Source organism: Caloenas nicobarica, chromosome 12, assembly GCF_036013445.1.
Source record: "Caloenas nicobarica isolate bCalNic1 chromosome 12, bCalNic1.hap1, whole genome shotgun sequence".
In the NCBI taxonomy this organism is placed as follows: Eukaryota; Metazoa; Chordata; class Aves; order Columbiformes; family Columbidae; genus Caloenas; species Caloenas nicobarica.
Window position 1 is genome coordinate 21,394,341 of NC_088256.1, and position 17,056 is coordinate 21,411,396.

A 17,056-nucleotide genomic window follows, 5' to 3' on the forward strand; every position below is an offset into this window, starting at 1 on the left:
TGGCTGTGCTGATGCAGATCAGAATGAGTGCACTGAAACCCTTTGCAGATTAACATCTCGTGTCTCAGCCTTCAAACCTGCCAGTCGCTGGGCAGACCCCTTAGAGAGGAGATTTATTACTCCTTAAAGGTTAAATACAGCATACATCTGAAAAAGAAACAAAACTTTTGTGCTTCTTAGGGTATTTAGCCAGAATGTGGCAGTTGTGCCAGCTGTTGGAATTCAACCAGGCAGCTGTACCTATCTGGGATGTTTGTTTTCTCTCTAGAGTTATTGTTTGAATTAAACACTCCTAACAAAAAAGTCTTCAGCTGTTGGGAACCTCAAGAGCTCTCAGGAACTCCTCCTTACAATGCTACCTCTAACCCAACAGGAGACCGGGGATGGTATTTTTGCCCTTCATGGAGTCCATCCTTTGAAACCATCGTAGCGGCTCCACCTTCATGTCCATCCATGGTTGCCGCTGAATTCAAAAACATCTCTAGTGAGCAGACTATTCAGTTGCCTGTTGCTTTGGGTTTTTTTTTCATTAAAAAGCATATTTTTCTGCTAGGTCTAGCCAAAACTAGGAGGTGGGCAAGTAGAACCTCTAAGCTGACCATGATGCTATTCTGCAGCATCTAGAGATCATAAAACAAACAACCAACAACAACAACAAAAAGAAAAAAAAAAACCAACACCTCAACCTTTTTCCCTATGGGACATAAAAAGGTTTTAGTATCAACAAGGAAGAAAATGTCCCCCAAACAATATATTTCTGCTCCCTCCCAGCCACTTTTCACAAAGCAATACACACCAGCCTTTACCCTTCTCCACACCAGTTTAAATAGGCCAAATGCTGTGCTATCAATGTGCTCTGTATATTTTTAAAATAAATAAAGTACGAACATTTCCAACAAAGTGCCCTTAACACAGGTTTATTTGCCAAACATGAAAAAAAGGAGGTGGCTGCCTCTCTTTGTGGTTACAGTTACAGGCAAGTGTTTTCTTTGAAATGGAAAAACAATGAAGAGACTCCTGGGCTCTTCATCTCTCTGCACAACTCGTTTGCTGTCCCCACCCTGATCCCGTGGCGTTCATCTTAGACGCGGGACAGGGTGGGATTCAGTGAGCTCTCCTTGAAAAACATTGGCAGCACATCAATAATCTCGTTATTTTGGAAAACAGGGGAGACGGGGCTGTTATCTTATTGGCAACCGTGGCTGCTGAGAAGGCACAACATGTTTAAGCAGTTTCACCCCCTATTTACAGTACTCAGATTTTCTGCTTGTGCATAGAAACCCTACTGATATGATACCTCTGTTACGGTTTTGGTTGTCGATTGTGTCAGTGGGTCTGGTGGCTTTTGGGCTGGCAAGTGAAACCTCCGTTGATTGCAGACCTGCACTTAAGGAAACATTTTGCCCAGCAGACCAGCGTATTGCATTTCCTGATGATTAACGCTTAATTCTCCTGCTGTCAAACATACCCGCTATTTTCAGTCAATTGATGCTTTATTGTGCCAAGACTCCTAATTCAGGGCACTTACAAGGACAAAGAGCCAAAGAGTAGAAACCAAATAAAAATTGCCTTTTAAAGACCACTAAAATATATACGATGGAGACATTACCTTTTCCCTTTCCTCCTCCATTCATTGGCAAGGTTTGTTTCCTTCCTTTGCTTTCCTACAACAACTTCATTTGTCACTTGGTAGCTAAATTTTGCATGGCTTTGAGTTCCTCCTGGTATCGGATGTTTGAGGCGCCGCGGAGCCTGGATGGACCATCCAGGAGTGGTTGAGGGACCCTCCTTGGGGACGCGGGTGCCCCCATGGTGCCAACATCCCCACTCTTTGAGCGTATTTAGAAATTTGGGCTGTCTGCAGGACATCGTGTGACGTCGTGTGTCATTTGCTCACCCTCAGAGGCAGAAATATATATATATATGTCTAACTTTACAGAAGCCACAGTCTGTGGTGGAAAAGATTTTGAAGGACAAATCCTGAGCAGAGGTAGCAGAGCCCTTCAGGAGCTCGTGAATGCTGCCGTGTCTACTAATGCTTAATGGATTGTCAGCGCTTCCATTTGAAATCCTTTTTGAAGAGTTTTATAACAAAGCCATAAAAAATTACTTTGGAATCAAACGGAAACACAAAGTCTCACCCTGTTTGGTGTTTTATTTTAGATACGCATTTAGAAGGGCGTTTTAAATAATTTAAAATGCTGTAGAGAGATGGGGGGGAAAAAAAAAGCACATGCCCATTTGAATCAGTGTCATTGCAATTTTTGAAAAGCTTCATTTAAAAATCCTGGTTTGTTAATTCATCAGCATTTAAAGTTCCATTACTTTCCAGTCCAACAGGCCTTTTTGCTAATAAATGACAGGATATTTCTTCTGCAAACATTTAGACAAATCGAAGCTTTTTGTGGTCAGGGGAAAGTGTTGCTCATGCTGGTGGAGTGACTGAGTGTCCAGAAAGTCCCCGTGGCCCCCGGTGCTGACAGTTTTCTGCTAAAACACGAATATGACCCATCGGGGTAAGGACTGGATTCACCAATGAACCTGTGATTTGTTTCTCTGATGTTCAGACCCATCCAACAGCAGCTATTTGCATTCTCACGAGTCCCGAGGGCCTTGCTTTATTAAACACAGTTAACTAGGAGCAAGGGCATTAGATTATGAGCTGCTGAAATGCATTTCCTTGTATAAAAAGTCGAAGAAAAATTCGCACCATTTTCTAGGTCAGACAAATAGAAACCTTCCATGGCACCAAGTGCCTGGACCTGAGTTTTCCTCCAAACTATGCATTTTTTCCTAATTCTTTGCTTTTCTTTGCTACATAGCATCATTATTAAGCTAGAAGAACATCGGTGTGTTGGGCAGAGTCCTCTTGGTGCCTCGCATGCCTCTCCCTTTGCTTTCACATTTTGCTGTCATTTATTCAGGCTCTTCCAGGTGCACCTCAGTAGTTTCAGAGTCTTGAATTTTTCTCGTCAATGGAGAAGAGTTTCCGTTTGCAGACTCTCATTAGTCATTTCCCCCATAACATGGAGCAATTTCCAGTTTTGCATGACCACATCTAGCCCAGAATGTCGCCCTTCAGAAACGGCATCCAGGAGTCACAAGAAGGAGATACCTGATTATTCTGTCCTCTGGAATGAGTTCAGAAACTCGCTCTGTCCTAATTTGGTGTGGGATCTGGGTTCGTTGATTCTTTTTCCCCAGTTCAAAGGGACTGCTTTGCTGTTCTGCATGCTTCAAAGTCCTCGCTTTAATAAACAGGCGGTAATATATACCCTTGTTTTGACAAGAGGCACCAGTTCTGCCGAAATCTTATCCCCCGGAAAACAGAGCAGGTGTTTTCCAGCAGAGTTGCTGGGCTTGACAAGGAGCCCGATTTCAGAATTAAGCGATATTGCTCCTGTCGTGGTGGAGGATGTTTGGACATGTCCAAGGGGAAGCTGAGATGGTTCCTTTTGTCCGCCTGTGGTGAGGAGCAGAGCAGATTTTAACAACAAATGCGTAGAATAGAGTTGTTTTCTTCTTTTTCTGAATCCCAGTGCCAGCCAACGAGTGGCTCCTGGCAGCATCTTGGAGCACGGCAGTGGAAGGACATTAAATTTCAACAAAACAGACCCAAAGGACATGAGAAGCTGGTGAATATAATCTGTGTTCTGATGGGAAAAAAAAAAAAAAATCAGAATTTGAAAGAAGCCTGAAGCACCTAAAACAATTGAAGGCACAACTGGGCAGGAGTTTGCAATTCTGCGGTGCATGAATAGAAGGAAGAAGCAGCTGAATATCAGGAAACGTTTTCTAACAATGTGGACTATTCGGGTTCGGTGGAGACTCCCGAGGGAAGTGGCAAAAGCCCACATGGGCTGAATAATAGAAAACTAGACAGAACCATAGCTACATGTACGGGCAAGAAATCCTTCAGTACAGCAATGCATAACTCACAATGCCTAGTGAACATAGCATTGCTATTATGAATAACATCTTTAAAATGTGGGGTTTTTCCACACACAGAAGAGTTCTCGCAAACAAGGAGGCTACAAGTTTTCTGTGGGAGGTAGAGGAGGGGGATGAAGGGGTGCACTGCCTTCCCTTCCCAGCACGGCGAGGCGGTGGCCTCGGCTGTCCCCGTCCCCATGAGGAAGCCGGTTTTCTGCATTTTCATAAGAAATCTCAATGGACCCGGGTCCCGCTCCCTCTAGAGGGCGGCTGCCTCCCTCAGGACCGCCTGGCAGATCATCTCCCCACCAGCCTGTGCTGGTTCCTGCTTCAAGTGCAGTGAGTTTTTGGGTTTTGCGGGATTTTGGCTGTGCCGGAGGATTCCCAGCCCCGTCGGGCTCCTCCGGCACCACGCCAGCCTCCGCGGCTGTATCGCCAATGGAGAATAGAAACAGCTAAATTAGTAAAATTCATCACACTCTGTAGCTCCATTGGCTTGGGAGCCTCATGCAGCATCACGACATACAACAGCATGGCTGTTATCAGTGAATTTATTGATGAATGAAATGGGCTAGAGTGGATGAAAAATTAAGTGTTTCCAAATTCCATTGGTGTCTAAGCCATTGTGGTTTGTACAGCCTGCGTTTCACCCCTGCTTTCTCAGTAGATGACCCTCTTTGAGTATTTTAACCCAAAAGAACACTGTTTGCGGCAAAACTAATTCCCGGTTCTGCTGCACACTGAGGCCCAAACCTTCACACTCTACTTCTCTCTTAGGTTGTGTGTTAATAAAGCGAATTAATAGAGCTAATCTTGCCAAGCCGGGTGCTTTTCTGTCGCACAAACTCACAGTGTTATGCAAATCAAAGCGGTATTATTCGGGTTGCACCCCCACTTAACTCCTGCTCTCTACCAGCCCATTGTGGATAGTACTTTGGCATCACGTCAATCTCATTGCAATTAAGCTTTTCACAAAGCGTCGTTCAAGGCTGTCTGTTCTCATTTTGATTATTCGTGCTCTGAAAGGTTCTCCACAATGCGTGTACTGGGGAATATGCTGCCAGCTGTGTTGGTAATGCCCTTGTCTGATAGTTTTGATAATTTTTTTCTGACTCATGGAGGCTATTTTCGTACTAATTTGTTTGTTTTCCTGATTGAAAAGTGGTTCCTGAGGAGAGAAAAGTACATATTTAATGCCCTAGGGTTATGCTTTTTTTTTTTCTGAAGCCTTTTTCTATCCACAAAAGACTTTCTTAAGGTTTCTTTTACCAGAGTCTCCCAAAAAATTGTCTGTGTTTCTAACAAAATTAGGATGCTATGTGTAAAAGAGCAGTAAAGAGGAAAGGTTCTGATACAGATATCGATACGGATCTGATACAGATATTTGGGGAAGTTCTGTACCTTGGGATTCCCCCTCCACATGGAAAGGAGGCCGGTTTGTTAGGTTTAAACTTGTGAGGCTTATTTTCCATTCCATTCTTTCATCCTCTTCTGTCCTGGGACATTATTTTGGTATTTGGCGGGTGGATGCATGGTATTTTTTCTCCAAATGAGCTCGAAGTGCAGAAGTTAGGCTGGTCAAGTCTCTATTTTACATCAGCTTATAGAGAATACAGAAACTTTGTGCTGTGCTCTGCAATTCCAACGTCCTCCCCTGTCTGCAGCCCACGTAACCCAGAAGTGATAGGAAAAAGATGTTTCTTCAACGTTTGACTGTTTGACCTATGTGGGAATTGCCTATTACAGGCTCCCTCCATATAACGGTCCCTGGACCATTGTATTTCACTCCATAAGTCTTTGAATTGGTATTTGCATCTGTGCTAAAGTAACAAAATAATAAACAGAAGGTGTGTGGCATGCTGCGTGTCACCAGGTGTCCTTTAGAAGGGAATTCAACCAGTTTTTCATGGAGTCACCCGAAGAGAAGTTATTAATGACCCAAACACCAGCAAGGAGGCAATAGCGAATATCTAATTACATATACAAATGTCACCGATACAGGACAAGCTGCGCAGCTTGTGAGGTTCAGAAATACGGATGAGTTCAGATGACAGAGCTTTGAGCTGAACTTGGTGGCTCGGGGCACCGCATCTCAGCCCGGGCCACCTTGAAAATGACATCACCAGTGCCATGATTGAAAATACACAGGAGGGCTGTTAGCAGATCACAACAGATGGTCTCTGTTGGCTTCTTTGGAGCACCCAAGAAGGGCTCGGAGAGGCTGTGTCATCTGGACACAGCTCAGTGGTCCAGAGCACGCAGATGTCCCGTCTCGTCCCCTGCCACGCTCCCAGGTCTGAGGTGCAGCGACAGCAGAGCCTCGGCATGCCTGTCCTGAGCAACGTTTCAGTTTCTGGCACAAGGCTGCCATGGGGCACTTCAGCACAAGTGGAGAATTTGTTCCAATACTAATGACAATGCCCATCAACCAGAAAGACCCAGTGGCCAAGACACACAGTGACTGGGACCCAGCGGCCCTTTCAGAGGAGATGCGTGTTTCTGCAGTGCCATCAGGTTGAAAAAAGAGCATCAAGACAAATAAATACAGAGGATATACTGAATAAAAGCTGCTTTTCTGAAAAAGTTTGTACTCCTGATGGAGGAGGAGCTCGGAGAGGCAGCTTTCCATGCCAGGGGACAGGCCACCCTGTCTAGGAGCTCCCTAGATAAGAATGGAAATCCTTGTGTGACATTTCCCTTTGCCGTCAGAGGGGAAGAAACACTTTAAAAGCATTGTTTGTACAGAGGAAAGCAACACCAAGGGGCAATGACTGTTTTTCTTTTACCTTTTCTCTGTTGGTGCCTGTCCTGGGGAGGGCTGGGAGGGTCGGGGAGCCGAGCGCCCAGTGGGCTACTGGGCACCCAGTTTGGCTGCCACGTGTGTTCAGAGCAAGGCAGCTCGTCATGACTTGGAACAGGCTGCCCGGGGCAGCGGCGGAGTCACCATCCCTGGAAATGTTTAAAAACCACGTAGATGGGGTTCCTGGGGACATGGTTTAGTGGTGGCCTTGGCAGTGCTGGGTTAATCATTAGACTCGATCTTAAAGTGTCTTTTCCAACCAAAATGATTCTGTGATGACTCACAGTCACCATGACCCGTGGTCCTTGTCGATCCCCTCTGCATACACGTCGCCGTGCCTGTTCCACTGCAGACTAGCACCATGAGGAAGATATTATAAAAGGCCTTAATCTTCCTCTCTTTTCTGTAGACCTGGCGAGTGCCATTTCCCTGCTTGCCGTGAAGCTGCTTTTGCCCTGCAGCGGTGAGCTGGGCTGGAAGGAGCAAAGTTCCGCAGCAGAGCGCGGCCCTGGGGAGAGGCAGCTCTTCTGCAGGAGCTGCAGATGCTGTTTCCTCACAGGAGTGGAAAACAATAAGTTTTCAATCAAACCAGCATCTTCCAGCAGGCTCAGAGCTCCGTGCCGGGGGGGATCTGGCTCCAGCTGCACCGCGCGGTGATTCGGGGCAGGAAGCAGAAACCAGCACACCCGAAGGGAAACGCCAGAAATCCAGAGAGACAGAAAACAATTAAACAGCCTGGAATTCGCCCAGGTCCTTGGGGTTGTCACCCCATCTCCTACAAAACTTCAACGACGACACGTGGGCTGGTCTCCGCCTTGTGTCCCCTCCGAGCGGCAGCGTCCCGGGACTGGTGTCAGACCCAGCTCCAGCCATTCAAGGTGATTTTCTCTGTTTTTTGCAGTGGCACAGGGACGTTTTGCTTCAGGAGCTCTCACTGTGGCATGGCTGGACTCTGCTGGAGCTTGTGATATATATTCTCATGTGAATTTGAAGCGACCTCTTGTCCATTACTAGCAGACGCTATATTTATCCTAATGCTGACATATCTTTAAATAGCACGGTTACATTACAAGGTCCCTGTTTCAAGGGTTTACCACTATCGCTTCTGCTGAGTGTGGTTCATTCAGTGCAGTTTGAAAAGGAGCAGAGCCTCCCTAAGTGCTGCTTTGATCCTACAAACATTTTTCTGACCAGAAATAGTTGCCAGAGACTCTCCCTTCTCTGTTCAGTTGTTGTTACACCTCTTCTGTAAACATTTTTTCCCCCTCCTTTTGTTTTCTTTAGCTTTCCCAAACCACCTCACCCACTGTCTTCCAAATCCCACTGAATGGCTTCCAAGATCCTCATCACCCCCTTTCTCAACACAGCCTTTTGGTACATGCTGCCCTTGACCGCCAAGCACGTGGTCCTCCGCTTCACCTTGGAGTAAACGACTTGTTGCTCAACATCCCTTGAGAAGAATGATTTCACCTCTTTGGTTGGGGTGCCCTGCTCCAGTATTGGTGGGACATCTGTTTGCAATGTGAGCGATAGAAAACTGTAGCCTTTTTTTTTCTGGTTTAACTTCTCCTTCTTGTTGGCTCTTCACGCTTAAACTTGGCTTCTGCTGATTTCTAACGGTGATGGATGCGTCTTTAACCACAGGAGCACTTTGCATGTACCTCTGGCTCTGATACCATCCCCGTGCTTGGGGAGCTGGTGGCCTGGCCAGTGGCGACCACAGCCCAGGGTTCGATGCGCTGCTTGTGTTTCCCAATCTCTTTCTTTTTCATGTGCCTTTATATATTTCTTTGCCTGCATTATTTTTTAATGGGGACAGTGTCACCAAATAACAGTTCAGTCTGAGCTTTCAGCTGCAACAACAAAATACCATCCGTGGGAAATGAAGCAGAATCGAGGCTTTTTGGGGTGGTAAAGCAGTGGTTGTAGCAGCCTTGCAACCATTTCCAATAATGGTCATTTATCTGGAGAAAGAGGGAGGAAGAATCTTAATAAAGCCATTTGATGGAAGGAAAAACTTACCCAGTGCATGGGCTCAGCTTGGCTTCCAGTGCAGTTGGTTTGAGTTGCATGAGAGTCGCATGAGAGCAAGGTGAATTTAAAGCCCTATATTTCTTATCCTCGGCTTCCTTTATAGGCAACAGAGCTTTCAGTTTGCTAAACATGATGCTGCAGCACGTCTGGCGGTGCAGAAGGGGGTTGCGCAGCCAGCCCTGCGGCTACGGCTCGATTCCTAGGGAGAGAAGGGGAAAGGAGACGCTGAAATGGCCCCTTCTTCATTTTTGAGATACTGCCGCACCTGAAGTCATGGGAAGCACCATAACTTCTCATAATCATATAACCTGTTCTTCACCCCACATTGCCATGGCCGGATCTGTGGTCAAGTGGACACGTTACCTCCATCCCTGGCATGGGTCCATAACCCACCTTTTGCTTCTCCTCCCAGCTTTGCTCTTTTCCTCTCTGGGACCATTTGCTGGGCCCTTTTTGGTTTAGTTTTGCAACAAGCACAAGTCATGACCGTAGCTCTGCCTTTGCGCAGTGTTGGAGTTAAACTTTCCCCTGGTTTTAGCAGAACACATGGTTTTGCTTAGCACTAGCGAAGGAATTACAATCCGTATGTCTTGAATATGAAACTGCCAAGGTAAGTAATCTCTGCTGTGAACTTGAACAATCAAAGCTCAGGGTTATTTGTTTTCCTACGTATAGATTTACCAGCTGCTGGTCTCTGACATTTATTGATGTTTTCTTTTTCCGGATCAAGACGTCATTGCCGTGTTTAACTAGGCGGTCTGACATCTGATGGGGTAGAAGGGCCCTCCGGCGTGCCGGCATCTGGCAAGGAATCCCAATTTACCTTTTCTACCAAATCTACTCGGGGGGGAAACAGGTGCGAATAGTGTTTTACACATCCAGACACTCCCCATAGTCAGCCCCTGGAAAAGGACTTATGGCGATCTTAATACAGGCTGTTCAAAATGCCAGGGGATCCTAAAAGAAGTGACTCGATATTTTATATCAACTTTTCTGAAATGTGTAGCATGTATTTGCTTAAAGAAAATAAGGTAAAGCCTAGTTCTAAAGGTGTGTATTGTATCTTGTGAGATTCCTGAGTATTTTTTGTGATTCACTTTGATTTACGTGTTAGTCGTGTTCCAAGGGAAAGCTTTCCAGAAAGAGCATATCCTGGAGCCATCACAACTAGAACTTGAATCTTGTGGTTCATAGGTGGATATTTGTGTTCACAAAACTTGTAATAACTCTCCAGGGCTTCCTTGCTTGCTCCGTGTCCCTTACCCTGCCAATATATTATGTAGCTTCATCTACACCAGTGTCTGTGGCTTAGAAATGCTGGGTGAGGACAAATGGAAACTATTTGTGCTGTTTGTGGTTCAAATCAACAGTTCTCCATGACACTGGAGGATTTAAAGTGTTTTGAGCCACGGCTATCAGATCGACAAAACCTGTGCAGAAGGAGTTCCAGTTATGGAAGGAACTCCTCAGGAAAGGATGAGGAAGGGTTTATTGTAAATAATGATTGTGCTTTGCAGAACCTTGGCAGCATTGACACAGACAAGGTTTTGAGACCGTTTTGCTGGCTCATACAGGTTGCTTCTGCAAATGAAAACAATTTCCCACATTGTCATTAAGAATTTGCTTCTTACCTAGTGACTTGACCTCAGGTGTGGAGAGAGCAGTGATATCAGTTCAGGCTGCAAATGGACCATTCCCAGGTTAAGAAATGCTACTAATTCAGTTATCTGCATATTTTTTTGTGCCAGCAAGTAAGTTGTTTTCTCCACAAGGTGCCACTGCACTTTGGTGCCCAGGATGACAAAAAGCAGGTTTCAGAACTTGCAAAACTGGCTAAGTCTTTACAAAGAAAGAGTTTCTCTAGCTCAGAGGGGTTTTTTCCTCACCAGATTTCCAAGGTTTCCTCAAACAGTGACAGCAACACAGATTCTTGGGACAGTTTTTGAGAAAATTTTAAAATGCAATTCGGGAGCTGTTATCAGTTGCCTTTATAGCACAGAGAAAAAAAGATTTGAAATGTGAGTGCTCTCTGATAATCTACTGACTTAACTGAGCATTTGGTTTAGTCCTGGAGTTTTGCACGCAGGCAAGGAGCGTTTCCAAGGTCTTTCCATCCCCTGGGGAGCGGTCTCCTCAGCCTGGCAGAAGCACAGAGCACGATGTCTGTGTCCCCGTGCTGAGGTTTGAAATTGGGAAGGCAGAAGGGAAGGCAGGTTTCTGATCTCTTTTCCCCCAGGGAGGAGCCGGCACTCCCAGGGAACATGCAGAAGGGAATGATGCACTAACCTGCCACACAAACTGAGACAAACCATATAAAATAACCCATCAAGTGCCACAAAACTAGCCCTGGAATGTCAATACAGCAAAATCTCTGCTCGCCAAAGCTCCCCGTGCCACAAGCAGGGAGCGGGCAGGAGTCTGGCTTCTGCCCGTCAGTCACCCTTTGGATTTGCTTATTTGGGTGAGTTTTTCTTAATCTACCTGTGCAGATTTCTTGAGCTGCATCGATTCTGAGCACACTCTGAGCCCTTGGCCAAGGACACTGTTGCGTGCTGAGGCCGCTCTGGCAGATCGATGGTCCTGAGGGTCTCTTCCAACCAAAATGATTCGATGATTCCATCTCCATAAACATGCAGGACATGGCGATGCTGGCGGCAGCTCTGCCCAGGCGCAGCACTTGAACCTGACTCTTAAAAATAGCCCGGACGGAGGCTGAGAGATGAAAGGAGCCCACAGCACGTCCACCAAACACAAACCCTTTAATAAAGCTGAGGGGCCGGGGCTGGACCGATGGTTTTGTGAGTGGAGGCACATCTAGTAGCCAGTGGCTCTATGAATAGACCGCTTGTAAAAAGGCTTAGGTGCAATTTGCACAAGCGAGGAGACTGTGCGGGGAAAAACAGTGTTCAATGAAATCTTTTTAAAAGCTCTGCTTTTGCAGTCCCCGTTTAACGTTTAAACTGCTACGAATTTGATACCTCCAGATTGAGACTTGTTCCATTACAGAAGCACACAGAAGGGGGAGAGAAAAACTCGTTTGGCTTGATTTTCAGGTAAACTTAGACTTCTGCAGGAGCTTTTTTTCCTGCATCTCTATATTATTGGAAAGCAGATAATTTAACACATTCTTACAGCCTCACAAGAGTATCAGTGTTTTGGCTAACAGCAGTTCCGAGGGAAACTCAGAGAATAAACCCCATTTGCTGTGTATTGAGGACATTGCCAACTCTGTCATAGAGAAATCCACATTTGTGATTCAGAGTGGGATTTTCTGCAGAGCAGAAAGTTCGTAGAAGAGCTGTGGGGGAGTTCTCATCCATGGGGTTTTGGTCTGTCTTACCCACCCACTGCCATAGCTGAGCATGGCGAGAGAAGGAGAGGGGAAAAAAAAAAAAAGACCATTATTCCATTATTTTTCTCCCTTTCAGTGTTAGAGAAACTCATCCAAGAAGTGCCCACAGCCTTCCTCTTGTTGCCTTTGCTGATGAACTCATCAGCTGTGGAGGCAGCAGATATCACCTCCCGTAGAGCATTGATGCAGATATTCCTGTTCTCTTCTTCAAATCCACTTATTCCCTCAGATGAAGGATCCAGCATGGCTGACATTAAGTTTTTAGGATGCTATTCCTGCGGCTTTCTCTGTGACCCTGCGCACACATAGTGTCACACAGGAAAGTCTATGTTCCTCCTGCCTCTAATGAGAAAAAATAAGTGACCTGGTATTTTGTGTTCCTCCGCGTGACTGTGTCCCTCTTACGAATCAGGCAGCAGCAGCTGTGTCGGGGTCTGTTCAGCTGTGTGTGTTTGGATTTTGCGTGGTTGATTCCCTGAAATCAGGATCTGGGATGTTCAGCCTGATTGCAGAATGCAGGTGCTCAGCACCTGAAGGTCAGCTCTTCTGTCCGAGCAGGTGCCCCAAAACATGGTGAATCTTTTAAACATCTCCATGAGTGTTTGTCGGGTGTCTTCCTAGCAGTTATGTGTGCATTTACATTAGAAAAAAATACTCTAGATACACCTGATTTTACTGCTGTGATGGGGGTCCTGGATCCATCAGCGCGTGACGGTGCGGAGACTGGAGCTCCTGCTGAAGGGGCAGCTCATCCTGTGCTAATTAACTCTGCTGAGAAATGAAGCCTGGCAGCCGGGGCGGGCCGGTCTGCGGACAGCCCCGCTCTGTCCGCGGGACAGAGGGACTTTGTTGGGCTCAGGTGTCCGTGCGCGGAGCGGAGCAGCTGGGGAGCTGCGGGCACCGCCGGGGCTCGCACGGAAACCCAGGTCACGTAGTGCAAACCAGTTCGCTCCAGCAGAGCCCTGGCAGACACGCCGATTCCCAGAGTTTTCTGATGTTACCATGGAAAGCATCAGCTATTTCTGGTTTGCTTCTGGTTGCTTTTACAGCAGCAGTGCTGAGGGCAGGGAGCAAAAACCGTGCGGTCAGATGTGGCAGCTGCTGCACGCACAGGAGAGAGGATAATCTTGCTCATACTCATCCTCATCCACCAGCTGAGGTACCAGCATTTCTCAACCAGCTCCAGCCCACAGGTGCATCGGTAAAAATAAGTTCCCCATGATAATTCAAGCCTCACTCAGCAGCTAAATGGTGAACGTGCCCAGTTGCCTCAGTTGGTGAATGAATTGCTGCCGGGCACGCAGCCATCCCACAGCATCACTGAGCGGGCAGAGCGTGTAATGCCAAGTGCGTTGCATTCGATAAACTCTTGTTGCCCGAGAAAAAGTCAGATTGGGCCCACAATGTCCTGCTGATGCTCAGAGAAAGTTCCACACAGCTGGGGCCAGGGGAACGGGAGCAGGAGGTGCCACCCATCCCTTCACACGAGTGTGGAAATTCCAGCTGTTGCTGAAATGTGTGTGTGTGTAACCCCCCCGGCAGAGCAGGCTGTGGGGTTTTGCTGTTTCATTTTAGTCCTTAGACAAAGATGGGACTTTCGGTCCTCCATCCCAAGCCCAGGAGCTCTCGCTGCTCCTGCTCTGCCCCGGTTTTATGAGATGCTGTTCCAGCTGCTCACCTGCGCTTTATAAATACCCCTTCTCTGCCGGCGCAGGACTTGGGCACTGAGTCAGCAAAACGCTTCAGCACGTGCTCAATCATACCCCAGCCCGTTACAGAAGTTAAGCACCTGCTTATGTTTAAGCTTGCACCGATATAGTTTGGGTATTGCCAAGCGATGGTTGAGCCCCGGTGCCGGTAACGGCGGCTCTTGCTACCGACCTGGAGCTCCAGGTGAGCCCTGCCCGAGCTGCCTTCTGCTTTTAGAGAATAAAAAACGGTCCAAAACTGTAAATATGGGAATAAACATTCACACAAGTCATCTGCTCTTAATTTACAGTTGAATCGATTCATTTTAATCCAAAACCAGCAGAGCAGTTTTCAGTCTCTGAAGACCATTGAATATTCCACTCGATATCATGAGCAAAAGGATTGCAGGGCATGTCTTTCCCCCGACTGCTTTATTTCACCAAGAGCATTTCGTGCTTTGCCAAATTCTGTCTCTGAGGGTCACTTGCAAATGTGTTCTTCTTCTGCTTTTCATATAATACTGAAAAGTGAGCTGTGGTTGCGTAACTCATTAACTATTCTTGCAATTTTAGCTTGGAGGCTTGTCTTTTTTTAATGCACACATATAGCTTTCTCTCTCAGACTTATCTCCCCCTAAAAAAACAAGTTTTTGAGCAACGTGTGCAGATTGTTACCTGAAATGATGTGAATTATTTCTCTCAGAAGTTAGAGCAAATAAAACCCAGCCGGATTCTCGATGTCTTGCTTTGGAGAGGCAGTTTGTGGCAAGCAGTCGGCCTGCAGCTGCCGCCACCGTCAGCTTTAAAGATTAAACCTTTTTTCCATCACCTTTTTTCCACCACCTTTTTTCCACAACACCTTCCAATATGTTGCTCCCTATCTGCAATATCTGGTACTCCAGGGTACTTGTCCGCTCGGACAAGTCAGTCTGCACAAGGCATGCTTCACATTAAAATTATATCAGAAGAGAGCAAATGAATGTTGCCCGACTTATGTCTTCATTTACCTTTTCTTTTTCCTAATGCTGAGGAAAGACCTTGGTAGGAAACAGTAATGTTGTGCATCTGGCTACAAGCACCGCTGGGTTCAGTGTCTTTTGCCGTGTTTGATTCCTTGCAGCTGCTCAGGATTTGTTAATTATCTCCTTAAAAGAGGAATTTCTATTTGTACAGCATGACTAGAAGGCTGATGGACCCATGCAAGACAGCAGAAACCCAAATATTTAGGCACACCTGTGAAACGCTTCCTATAGCCGACAGCACAGCTGCAGCTGGTGCCAAACGCTGCCTGTTTGCTTTCGGGGTGATATAATACATTTTTCTGCAGGGACAAGCTGCTGGAACAGCTTGAAGTGAACACCACCTTGCACTTGCGCAGTACAGAGCTGCACTGAAAAGCAGCAACCATGTGGTTTTGCTTCATCATCTTATACTTGTTGTTGCTGAAAAGTATGTAACGAAGTCTGGTTTTGCTTGATCTTTCCCTTCCTTTTAGCTTTTTTAACCAATACTAGGCACATGTCGGTGATTAATCCAACCCCTTGCGCCTGTTCTGTGTTGTTTGCGCAATCCCCAACACGTGCTTTATCTTCCAAGTACGAGGGGAACGTGTTTGGTGTTGCAGCTGCGGCCGTCGCTCCCAGCTCCTCCCCGGGATGTCACCCCAGCCTCGCTGTTGGAGGGTATCACTTATTTTATTCTGGTAATAAATGATTTTTAATGTGTGGCCTTAATATTCAAGATGAGCTAGTTCTTTCCCTGTGCTATACAATCTTCTCTTCTCTTGCGTTAACAGCCGCCGGGGCAGGGTTAGTCCTCCGCACGCTCTTCTGACCCCCACGATCTTGCCATCCATCAGCAGCTCTGAGTGGATCCGTGTCAGATGCCAAAACCGAGAACAGAGGGGAAAAGCAATTCAAATCTTAAGAAAACTTTCCATATCCCTAAAGAAATGTTATTTTCTTTGAAAAGCATTTAATCAGAAGTTGGATCTAGGCTCCGCGTTCCATCCAGCTGGCAACCAGTTCACAGAGTCATCCAAAAAATTATTTTACAATCGCGTTATGGACAAGACTAACCATTGAACACACCAAACAAGTTAAAAGACAACGCAAATATTGCAGAAAATAATAATAGCATGTATACATTTTATGCAAATTAAAAGGAAAAGCGGAGTCTGGTGGTTTCGCTGGATCTCCTTGGGGATGTTTGCATAACTTTCTATGTGCTCTTTAGATTTGGAATGCTTGTTTTGATCTTTGTTTGAATAATACTTTGAAGTGTTGATCCGTGACATGGTTTCCTACAGCCTCCTAAGAGGTACAATATAATTAAAAAAAAATGTTGTTGGTTTTAGGAGTTTCTCCTTTTTTTTTTTTTTTTCTTCCCCAAAAAGTCTGTTTCGGGGAAAAAACCTGCTAGGTTTCTGCTGTATCCAGGAGGAACGTTGGGTCTAGGTCTGTAAAAACTAAGCAAGGATGCAAGTTTGAACAGTGCTATAGCAGCAGAGGGATAACGTTGGTCCTGCTGAGGCAGGGAGCTCCTGCAAGTGGAGCAGAAATACAATAGTGTACAAGGACATTTAGTGGAAAATGTACCGTAACTTAAACGATTTGGTTTATCTTTGTTTGTGACTTGTGGCTGGAAGTCTGGAAGTTTTTAGGTATTTCCTAAATCCCTCTGTTAACCCATGGGAAGAGCATCACCGACTGACTGGGAGCTGGGGAAGATCCACTAAATGTGAAAAGCTGCGGCCAAGACTAAGGGCATCGACTGAAGCAAAGAGCTTTGTGCTGGCGAAACCCAGATGGTCATGGTTTTCCTTTTTAATTTCTGTGCTCCTGGGACACAAGTAAGCAGCTGACAGCCCATATTCCATAAAAAGGCAAATAGATGAGCACTAGCAGAGGTTAAAGCGTGGAGGACCCCACCACAACTTGAGTACCACGGGCCATCAGGTCTGTCCTCTTACCCCATTCTGAGCTTCCCAAGCTGGAGAAACCCACATTTCTTTGCAGTTTGACCCAAAACACACCTGCCCGCTACTTCCCCAGGGCCGTCGTGTGGGTTTTCTCTCCGGGGCTACACCTGGTAAGAAATACAAGGAAATCTGGTGGCCCCATAACATGGGAAAAACAAGTGACACGGCTTCGCAGTGTTGCAGAGGGCCACACGTTGAGTACCCAGCGACACTGCTCTGTAAGGACAAATGGGATCTCCCAACCAAAAAGTTCTTCTTCCTGTCTGTTG